Source organism: Capsicum annuum, chromosome 10 (assembly GCF_002878395.1).
Source record: "Capsicum annuum cultivar UCD-10X-F1 chromosome 10, UCD10Xv1.1, whole genome shotgun sequence".
NCBI lineage: Eukaryota > Viridiplantae > Streptophyta > Magnoliopsida > Solanales > Solanaceae > Capsicum > Capsicum annuum.
The window spans coordinates 200,458,226-200,469,373 of record NC_061120.1 but is presented as its reverse complement, the minus strand read 5'-3'; the positions used below and the strand labels follow the sequence as shown (position 1 = coordinate 200,469,373).

At 33.0% G+C, this 11,148-nt stretch overlaps 1 pseudogene; it reads right to left on the bottom strand.

Annotated features, from left to right (window-relative positions):
* Positions 1-1,684: 1,684 nt before the first annotated feature.
* LOC107845035 lies at positions 1,685-5,229 on the bottom strand (annotated as a pseudogene).
* Positions 5,230-11,148: the final 5,919 nt, after the last annotated feature.

Genomic DNA, 11,148 nt, shown 5'->3' with positions numbered 1-11,148 from the left:
AACAACCAATAGGATCAATCTAAACAAAATTTTAAATAACAATATCAATTTTGATATTTCGGGGTTAAGTCTCAATATCTCCAACTTTTAAAATTAGAGTTAAACCTTAATATCTCACATTGTTATATTGAATTAACGATAATAATATCCCAGTACAACTGTCCAAACATGATACTAATAATAAGAAAAAGAAAATTTTCAAACAATGCTTCAGTTTTTGCTTACTGTGAGTTGCTCCCAAAGTTGAATATTGTTGTTTTTGTTCTCTTTTTTTCATGATAATGAAACCAACACTACAATCTTATTATTTCTAAGTCATTACCAAGTCAAATTAGTGGCTCAATGAAACCAACACTGTAATCTTATTATTTCTAAGTCATTACCAAGTCAAATTACTAACTCAATCAAACAAGAAGAAGCATTATTGGCTCTCTCAGTCTACAACATATACAGACAACAATATATTATAGCAAAGACATCTCAATTTAGCCCACGCTTTATAACCGCATGTACAATATAATAATAGGGCACTATGACATAACCTGCTTCTTCCTTCTTCTTATTTATTTTTCCGCTAAGAAACTAGTATCAACCAATATCTAGCCTTAATCTAGTAGCAAAAAACTAACCACCAAGAAGAAAATCAAATATACATTAGTGTCGTTTTGTTGTCACTGTTTTCAAAATTCTATGTCAAAGAACTACAAATAAATTTCATACCTTATCGGTGAAAGATGTCTGCTAATATAGCTTAGATACTCTGCTGTATTTTTGTCTATGCTGCTTTGTTGTGTACGTTGCTTGCTGATCTCCCAAGAATAAAGGAGCAATATATAGTCCTATTATTCTACTTGTACGTTACTAGCATGAACTGAAGAAGGCTTTTGGCTTGACACCTTTTAATTTTCTTAATTAGTATTAATAAATGGTTAAAATTACCACTTAACCCTTCATAAAAAAATAAGTTGGGCTATTACAGTAACAATGTGATCAGACCAAATTGATCGTTACATAAAATAGGACTTTTCATCACTATATAATGATGAATACAACAATATGACACAATAAAATTTAAATAAATGAAAAAAAAACGTTATATTAAAACTACCACCACAGTTCAATACTAACATGGAACAACCACCCAAACAAGTTGTTACAAATATGGGCAAAAAATTAATGTTTGGGTTTGATTCCAAAATCAAAGCGAAGGATTGCGGATGATAGTACTTCCACTACCCTGAGAACCAACAAAACAAAATTTCACCACTAAAACACACTCATCAGTTCTATTTTCCCTTCAATCTAGTCCCCCCAAATTGCACAAAAAAACCTTCGATGATCATATCATTCATTCAGTGCCCTTCTTAACATATTTATTGCTATAGTTAGGCTGATTCTTTTTTAGCTGTAGCAACAAATTTAACAACTGGTTGTCACCATCTTAAGTTACAAGGTTAAATCATGTCACCATCTTAAGTTACTAGGTTAAATCATGCCAAAAAAAAACAAATTTTGATGGTTAAATTCCATTGTTAATGTTAATGAAAACTCTGTGTGCTTTAGCTGGGAAAATAGATCAAATGCATCAGCAATTTTGCTAATTTCAGGAACGAATATACTATAGAAGCCTCCTTTGAAGGTTTAATAACACAATGACAAGACTTGTAATCGAAGAAACCAATTCAAAATGAAAGCAAATGTTCTCATCATAATAGTCTCAACTATCAAGGTACCAGCAAGACGTGATTCAGAAGAAAATTAACAATGAGTGGCTTGCAATCACATAGCTGCTATTAAGGTTCTTAGCCTAGTTAAACTTTACAAAGCAAAAGTTATTTTGGTCTTGCCAGATCCATTTTAAAGAGGTGTCAACTTCCAAGCCCTTCACCATTGCTGAACCCTGGAGGAGGAATTTTAGTATGTTTATTCAGTACATTGTAATGAATAAATTCACAAGACGAGGCATTACATTGAACTACTACATAGTAATTTGACAATCAGCATGCAGGAAAAGAGAGAAATGCGCAACATGTAGATGAACCTAGTTAAGGAATGCTACATTTAGTGCACCATTTTTATGAGAAGAAAGAAAAATAATTCTAGCAATATTGACAAGAGTACCTTAAATGTGGGAAAGAGATTGTCATTTGATCCATTCTAATGGAGGGGGTGCTGCGTTTACATATGCTGACCATGAAGTAGCATCTTACTTCTCAGTGTTGTAGAAGCAGAGGTCTGCAAGAGAGGCACGACTGAGTAGACTGCTTATATATAGAAGTTTAATACAAATCTACCTTTGGTATGATCATGGAAGACCATGAATGAAGATAGAGATCATGACAGTCTGAAATTACCAGGACTTCTCTGTGATGTTCAGGTAAACCTGTTGAACCATGCTGGAACTGGAAGTTTCCAATTTGGGTAGTTTTTCCATGTTGATTGTCAGCATAGAAAGAGGGAGATATGCCCAAATTTAGATCAAGATTATGACTTGAGCCTACATCAAATGTAAAGATTAGTAGTTTTCAACCAGCTAATCAGAACTAAAGAATAAAGAGACAAACATAAAGGTAGTGTCTGGAAAAGGAAACTCCAATATCAGCCTCCAAACTCAATACCCCTTCATATGTGCTCGGCTCAAAGTTGGTGACCGCATCCCTTCCAATGTGTGTCATAGCAGCCTTATCATATGCCCTGATCACTACAAAGACCAAGTCCAGTCAATGTTAGAGAGGTTAAAACACATAATATATAAAGCAACGAAGAATCAGGTCATGATTATTGGACCTTGCAGCTTCAATCTCACTGCCAAACAGTCCAAGATATATATATCTGCAGGCACATGGTGTACGGTAACTGGTTAGCAATACTCCCTCTAACTTATACAGATCAGTGCTATCACGTGATTTGATAGCGAGAACTTGAAACAGCCATAATAATAATTTCATGAAATTTCTAAGCCACATTGAAACAAGTGGTCACTCACTTCCTTCCAAGAAGCTGCCCCCCAAACGCCCAGATTTATGCAGAGTGACTCCTCTATATTTTGAACTTCCTCTAGAGAAGCCATTGCTCTGACGACAAAGTATGTGCACAAACTCTTCTTTGCTAAAGTTGTTCATCTACATGCCATTCATAGACAATTACATTGAATAGCAATCTTTCTCCTCTTTGAAAAAGGATTTCAACCAGGATTAATGATGGCAATCAGCTACTTCAACCAACCTGCTTCAGATCTTCTTCATAATCACTGACGTTAAAATTGATATCTGCATCAAGTCCTCAGAATTTAATTGCAGCACTGTCACATGCCCTCAAATTAGTAAAACAAAACTCATTACTACAACTACCCAAGCTCTTTCTTCCAAGAAGTACAAAATTCAAGGAATGTAGATGAGATAAAATGTTTTCTAAATAATACGGTACCAAGAAGCAGCATGTGCAGCGTCAAAAGACCCTGTGAATACAAGTACCAAATGACAAATAAAGCTTGCAGTCAACAATCAACGCATGAACGAAGTTGGAATAAACTTTATACTAATAAAACACGTGGTCATAACTCATAAACGCGGTTGCTTACCCAAGTAAATGTGTTTCCCATAATCCCTGCAAAATTTAAAAAGAAACTATTTAGATTCACATAACGCATTTATTGTCTGTTGCTATCCGAACTTGAAAGTGGAAGACGTTTACAAATAATTGCTAGATAGTTGGATTATACGTATACATGATTCACTTTTCGTACAAAGTGGTAGACGTCCCAAATAGAAGAACTACCGACATAAAAGGTACAATGAAAGCTCATATGAAGATGCGTCATGAAATTAGAAACATTTTGTATGAGAAACTCGTTAGGAATTCTTGAACCCAAAACAACCTCGCGTATGTATAAGCATAAGTTCAGTATATAAATGTACGATGAAGGAAAGATAATTTCATCCACTTAAGCATGAATAGTGAAGAGTGTTTCTGTGGGATGACGGCTAGCATACCGAGGCCAAACTAGTTCTACTGGTTTCGAAGGACGAATAAGTGAAGAGGGTTACAGTAGATTGACAACTAGCATAGAAATATTCAATTCCATAAATCTTATATAACCCTACCATAATAAATTTGAGATTAAATTTAGTTGAAAATGGAATAAATCTCAACCAAAAGAAGTATAAATAATAGTTCCATCAATGGAATTGAACAAAGAAGCTATTATTACTACTGAATTTGAAAGAAAACCGCTAAACCATTGTTCAAGAATGAAAGAGCGAAGCATGAAAATCATACCTAAAATATCCAAAGTTGAAAATAGAATATATTTCAACCAAAAGAAGTATTAATAATAGTTCCATCAATGGAATTGAACAAAGAAGCTATTATTACTACTGAATTTGAAAGAAAACCGCTAAACCATTATTCAAGAATGAAAGAGCGAAGCTTGAAAATCACACCTAAAATATCCCCTTTTTTTTGTTTCATATCTGAGTATGACTTTGAGTTTCGCAGCTGAATTATCACAAACTATTTATCAAAACACACCTTCACTATCATTTATTTGAGTTTCATACCTGAACTGTCAAAAACTATTTATCAAAGCACACCTTTACTATCATTTGTTTGAGTTGTATACCTAAACTATCACCAACTATTTATCAAGACATGTCTCAAATATCGATTCTTCACTTTTCCTACCTAAAGTATCACCATAGTTCAGGCTGGAAAAGTGAACAATTGATAGTTCAGGTGTGTTGTGATAAATAGTTGGTGATGATTTAGGTGCGAAACTCAAAAATCTGATACTTTAGTTGTGGTTTTAACCATTATCTCAGAATGAAACTACAAGTGATGATCATTGATCACTAACCAGCTATGGGATTCCCATCTTCCAGTCCTCTGATAAAATGTAACTCTATGATACTGAGAACTCCGAGGCCTGGGTCCTTTTCTATTCTTCTTTGCCTTTAATCTCTATTGCGGAGTTTTGACGATCCTCTACTCATTCAAATTGGCTGAGAGATCCAACCCTGACTCTCCATTCACCAATGGAAACAACTCATTTATCACAAACTTACCATGATCCCCATTTTCTTCGGTTTCATTATTGGTTTTCAGTATATCAAATTCATAACCATCGCGAGGACGAGGATGATCAGAACACAAATAATACTCATTATCGCCAGTATTACTGGAAGTCTCCATTTTAACATTGGAAGAATTGGAAGTTCCTGAATTATCCATTGAATAATGACAGGTCATTATGCTTTTCTACAACTGTTTCACCAGGAACAGAAATGTAAATTTCTATGGACCACATGATTAATTTATTTGTTGGTTTAATAATAATTGAATAAGTTAAATCCTTAATCTACATGGAAAGTTACTTAGTAGGATAATTACTGACTCCTAGTAGGATTGTATCCACAACTACTGACTCATAATGATTGTCTCCACCAATCACGTTGATGGAACGTGAAAACATAACTGACTATTCCCTATTATAAAAGGGGTCCTCTCTCTGCCAAAAGAAGAATAAGCTCCATCATAATTTATTCTGAATAGTAAGGTTAAGAGAGAGAGAAATAATACGTTCTGGTTTTGGTGTGCTTCCGCTAAAACCATAGAGAATTCAGGTAAGTAATTCTTTATTGAATTAGTGTTATTATGTGTTTGTGAAAATCATTAAGTTCAACATTCCTGAGTAATTCATAGGATTATGTACAAGATTGAATAAGTTTATATAATCCGTTTTATGCTAACATGTGGTATTAGAGAGAGGTTTCGGAACTAATGATTTTCCATTACAATTAAAGTTTTCTATTAATTTTATGAACCCTAATTATAAAATAAAAATTTTATTTTGTTGTTGCTTTATTCGTTATTAACTTAGTGAATCACATAAAGGTGAAACTGGAATGATTCGAATTTATAGCACCAACTAATCCTCACTTTCTTTTCCTAAATTTGCATCAACTTATCTTCATATTTATGGGAATATGCTAATTTAGGGTTACAAGTTAATACAGAAAGAGGCCAAATGTCATAAAGTTTGATTAAGATCATTATATTCATTACACGTACAGTATCAATTTTTGTTGTCTATTATTAATAAAATAAATAATACTATTCATGAAGAATGCAGTATTCTTTAAATGTCTACTTCGGTCACTGTAGGTAATGTGTTTACATTGAAACTTTTTTTTTAATAATAAGGACATTAACAGTAGTGTAGTGCATTATAATTGAATATGAACCATTATTTATCCATAATTCATTCTAAATTAAAGAATCACTGGAAATAGTGACATTCATAAATACATGATATTGTTATTTGCTTTAGAATTATGAATGCGGTTCATTAATCACCAAAGTGGTCGAATCCTTATGAAATTAATTCCAAAATAAAGGTTATGCTTAAATTAATTACCCATTAATTTTGATGCTTATAAATGATGTACTAATTATGGGTAAATTAAAATTTTGGCTATAAGACATTTATGGATCACCCAAAGGTTGATTGTTTGTTCGTATAACCAATAAATATTAAAGAGATAATTTTGATGTATCGTTATTTTTATTTATTTAACCAAAGATGATAAATATTATTAATTGATGCATTAAATATTATTGTTTTGTGTTAAATATATTTTTAAGCATCATTATGTTTAAAGTTGTATTTTGATGTTTTGTCCAAAGGAGAACATCAATATACATTTAAGTAAGCTATTTCTGAATTTGATAATGTGTAACTCAAAGTATTAATAAATGAGCATGTTTTACTTGCAGCACTTGCCCTTCATTCGCATTCTGCCTCTGTTTCGACTTTTAATGGACTTAACTTTTCAAATTGGTGCGAACAGATCAAATTTCATCTTGGAGTTTTAGATCTTGATGCGGTACTTTACTCTGAAAAGCCTACTACTATTACTGAAACTAGCAGTGATGAAGAAAAGTCCTATTATAAGCACTGGGATCGGTCTAACAGATTAGGCCTAATGTTCATGCGAATGAATATTAAGGAAAACATTAAGACTACTCTTCCCAAAACTGAAAGTGCAAAAGAGCTTCTGAAACTTATAGAAGAGTGTTCCTAAACTGCTAATAAGTCTCTTGCTGGGACACTAATGGATACTTTGACCACTATGAGGTTTGATGGTTCACGTACTATGCATGAGCATGTCATTGAAATAATAAATATAGCAGCAAGACTTAAGTCATTGGAAAAGGAAGTAGAACAGAATTTCCTTGTGCAAACGAGGCTGAAGAATCAAGGAACCCACTCCATTAATTATACAAATCATCAAGGAGCTGAAAAGAAAGGAAAGAAGCATGGTAAGGGACAACAGAAGCAACTTAATATTAATCAGTCATCATCTCAAGTACATAAGAAAGGGAATAAGAATGAAAAGTGTCATTTCTGTGGAAAATCTGGACACTTTCAGAAAGATTGCCTGAAATGTAAGGCATGATTTGAGAAGAAAGGTAAGCCTTGTGCTTTTACATGTCTCGAATCAAATTTAACTGAAGTTCCTTATAATACTTGGTGGATTGGCTCTGGCTGTACTGTTTATGTTTCTAATACTATGCAGGGATTCTTTACAATCCAAACCATAAAAAAAATGAAAGATTTGTTTACATGGGGAATAGAGTGAAGGCTCCTATTGAAGGTGTCGGGACTTATCATCTTATTCTTGATACTGGACGTCACTTAGATTTAGTTGAAACTTTTTTATGTTCCTTCTCTTTCGAGAAATTTAGTTTTATTGTCTAAGTTGGATAAGACTGGATATTCTTATAATTTTAGAAATAGATGTTTTAGTTTTTCTAAGAATAATTATCTCATTGGTACTGGTACTCTTTGTGATAATTTATACAAACTGAATCTTGATAATCTGTTTTCCGAAACACTCTTAACTCTGCATCATAATATTGGAACCAAACAAAGTTTGGTGAATGAACAATCCACTTACTTGTGGCATAAACGTTTAGGTCACATATCTAAAGAAAGACTGGAAAGATTAGTTAAGAATGAAATTCTTCCAGATTTAGATTTTACTGACCTTAATATTTGTGTAGATTGTATTAAAAGAAAACAAACAAAACACACAAAGAAAGAAGCCACAAGAAGACACAGCTTCTTGAAATTATACACACTGATATATATGGTCCTTTTGATATCACATCTTTCAATAAAGAAAAATATTTTATCACTTTTATTGATGACTTTTCACGTTATGGATATATCTATTTGTTGCATGAAAAATTTCAAGCGATTAATGCCTTAGAGGTATTTATTATTGAGGTTAAAAGACAACTAGATAGAAAGGTGAAAATAATCAGGTCTGATAGAGGTGGTGAATATTATGGAAGATATGATGAAAGTGGACAACACCCATATACATTTGCTAAATTCCTCAAAAAGCGTGGTATATGTGCTCAATACACAATGCCTACCACACCACAACAAAATTGTGTGGCAAAAAGGCGTAATCGTACATTAATGGATATGGTTAGGAGTATGTTAAGTAATTCATCTTTACCTCCTTCTTTATTGATGTATGCTTTAAGGACTGTCGTTTACTTGCTAAACAGGTTTCTAGTAAAGCAGTTCTACAGACACCTTTTAAACTATGGACTGGTAGGAAACCTAGTTTGAGGCACCTGTATGTTTTGGGGTTGCCCGGCAGAAGTTAGAGTGTATAATCGCCAAGAAAAGAAATTAGATTCAAGAACAATCAGTGGTTTCTTCATTAATTATCCAGAAAAATCAAAGGGGTATAGATTTTACTGTTCTAATCATAGTACGAGTATAGTTGAAACTGGAAACGCTAGATTCATTGAGAATGGTGAAGTTAGTGGGAGTGAAGAATCACATAATCTGGAAATTAAAAAAGTCAGAGTACGAATACCTCTACCCTGTACTTCTTTTAAATTTGTTGTTCCAGAAGCTGTTGTACAACAAAGTAATCAACAAGAACAACAAATTAATATTCCTACTAATGAAGCCATAATTGATGAACCTGTAGTAGATGAATCAAAAGAAGTAGCATCAAGAAGATCTCAAAGACAAAGGAGATCTGCTATTTCTGATGATTATTTGGTATATCTACATGAGTCAGACACTGACTTGGGAATTAATGATGATCCAGTTTTATTTTCACAAGCTATTGAAAGGAATAATTCTGATAAATTGATAAATGCTATGAAAGATGAGTTAAAATCTATGGAACAGAATGAAGTTTGGGACCTTGTTGAATTACCCGAAGGTTGCAAAAGAGTTGGGTGTAAATAAATCTTTAAGACCAAATGCGACTCAACTAGCAACATCGAACGTCACAAGGCCAGATTTGTTGCCAAAGGTTTCACTCAAAAATATGGCATTGACTATAAAGAGACGTTTTCACCTGTCTCTAGAAAAGATTCACTCAGAATTATAATAGCCTTGGTATCTCATTATGACTTAGAGCTACATCAAATGGATGTGACAAAAGCCTTTCTAAATGAAAATTTAGAGGAAGAAGTTTATATGAATCAACCTGAGGGGTTTTCTATTAAAGGAAAGAAACACATGGTGTGTAAACTTTAGAAGTAAATATATGGACTTAAACAAGCTTCCCGACAATGGTATCTTTAGATTAATGAAATGATTGTCACATTTGAATTTAAGAAAAACACTGTTGATCGGTGTATATATCTGAAGGTCAGTAGGAGTAAGTTTATTATGTTAGTCTTGTATGTGATGACATCTTTCTTGCTACTAATGATCTTGGTTTGGTGCATGATACCAAGAAATATCTCTCTAATTACTTTGAAATGAAATATATGGGTGAGGCATCCTATGTGATTCGAATAGAAATATTTTGAGATAGATCACAAGAATTGTTGGGATTGTCTCAGAAAACCTAGATTAATAAAGTATTAAAGAGATTTAGAATGGAAAAATACTCATCAAGTCCCGTTCCAATTCAGAAAGGAGATAAATTTAGTCTCAATCAATGTCCAAAGAATGACTTGGAATGAAAGCAAATGAAAGATACTCCTTATGCATCAATAGTTGGGAGTCTTATGTATGCCCAAACATGTACAAGGCAAGACATCAGTTTTGCTGTTGGAATGCTAGGTCGATATCAAAGTAATTCTGGAATGGAACACTGAAAGGCTGCAAAGAAAGTGTTGTGATACTTATAAGAAACGAAAGATCATATGCTCACTTATAGAAGATCTGACCATCTAAATGTGATTGGATATTCAGATTCAGATTATGCTGGTTATGTGGATACAAGAAAATCTATATTTGGATATTTGGTTCTGTTAGGTGGAGAAGCAATATCATGGAAGAGTGCGAAGCAGTCTGTTATAGTTGCATCCACTATAGAAGCTGAGTTTGTGGTATGCTTTGAGTCCACAGTCTAGGCTAATTGGCTGCGGAATTTTATTTTAGGACTTGGACTAGTCAACAATATAGTCAGGGCACTGAAAATTTATTGTGCTAATACTGCTGCAGTTTTCTTCTCTAAGAACGATAAGTATTCAAAAGGTTCTAAGCATATGGAATTGAAATACTTTTTGGTTAAACAAGAAGTCCAGAAACATAAAGTGTCAATTGAACATATTACCACTAAGCTTATGATAGCTGATCCTTTGAAAAAAGGATCACCGTCCAAAATATTTGTTAAACATGTTGAAAGGTTGGGTTTTGTTGATAGCAATGAATAATTACATATAAAGACTTTATTATGTTTATGTAATTGACATTTTTGAGCTCAAATTATATATGTTTCTGTTGTTACCTATTTTCTCTTATATACATAATATTGTGAATAATGATGACAGGTTCTGACTTAGATAAAGGATTCTAAGTATTATCATTGGATCCATTATGTATTTGAAAGGTTATGTTGAGTAATAGACTAATATTGTAGTACATTGAAGGAACTATGTCAAGTAAAGTGACGTACAACCGCCATGACTCATTTTAGTTGATTTATTTAACGATGACAAATGATGTTGGATTTAACGTTAATAGTGCACATGATTGACGTACCTATTAAACCATTATATTAACATTGTGCGTGCCAAGTGGGAGAATGTAAATTTCTATGGCCCACATGATTAATTTATTTGTTGGTTTAATAATAATTGAATAAGTTAAATCCTTAG